Source organism: Alligator sinensis, unplaced genomic scaffold, assembly GCF_000455745.1.
Source record: "Alligator sinensis unplaced genomic scaffold, ASM45574v1 scaffold692_1, whole genome shotgun sequence".
In the NCBI taxonomy this organism is placed as follows: Eukaryota; Metazoa; Chordata; order Crocodylia; family Alligatoridae; genus Alligator; species Alligator sinensis.
In genome coordinates this window covers 496,059-496,790 of record NW_005842238.1, presented here as the reverse complement: position 1 = coordinate 496,790, position 732 = coordinate 496,059, and the positions used below count along the sequence as shown (strand labels likewise).

At 46.4% G+C, this 732-nt stretch overlaps 1 protein-coding gene across 1 annotated transcript in view; it reads left to right on the top strand.

The window, feature by feature from the left end:
- Positions 1–732, top strand: part of KSR2 (kinase suppressor of ras 2) — a 272,120-nt gene that overhangs the window by 776 nt on the left and 270,612 nt on the right. The gene's annotated exons all lie outside the window — the stretch shown is intronic.

The following is a 732-nucleotide window of genomic DNA, read 5'->3' as shown; positions in this document are numbered from 1 at the left end:
TGTAGGGAATGATGGCAAGGGAAAGACCTGCCAAAGCTTCCCTCAGTGTGGGGAACTCAGCAGTGGGCACAAGAGCTGAAGTGTTGACATCGCCTCTGATATGGGGGCTCATGAGTACAACAGACCTCTGTCTGCATAGGACCCAGTCGTAGCTCTCTTCTGAAAGGATTACTCCCTGCTTCCCTTCCAGATGCTTTTGGTTTTATTTTCAGAAGTACTGAGGGTCCAAAGGAGTTTCCTGGGTAGGGAGGTACTGAAACAGCCTTCCAGAAAGGAGTAGCAGGGGCAAACCAGTGGGCAAATTTTAAGGTGGATTTTGATCTATTTAGGAAAGGGAGTCTGTACCACAGTGTCTGTAATAGCTGGGGACTAGGCTTATGGATTCAGTCCACACATGCACGCAAAGTTTTGGAGCAAAATGCTTAGTGAGTGTAAATTACAGCAAATATAAATGGAAGGAGTATTTATCTGAGGTACTGTCCGACTCCTACAGTTACATTCTGCACCTCATTAGAAGAGAACAGCAATGTGCAAACCGAGATTTAGATCTGGATCCAAGCTACTTCAAAGTTCAGGGCTGATTTGACTCGTTGGGTTTGGGCTGTTTCTAGTCTGTGTAGGTTTAATGCTGAGGATGTGCACAAGGAAGGAGGTGGTGGTGACAGGAATGGAGATGGGATTGCTCTTTCCCCTAGACTCCTTGCACTTTATGGACAGAAGGAAGGTGTGGAA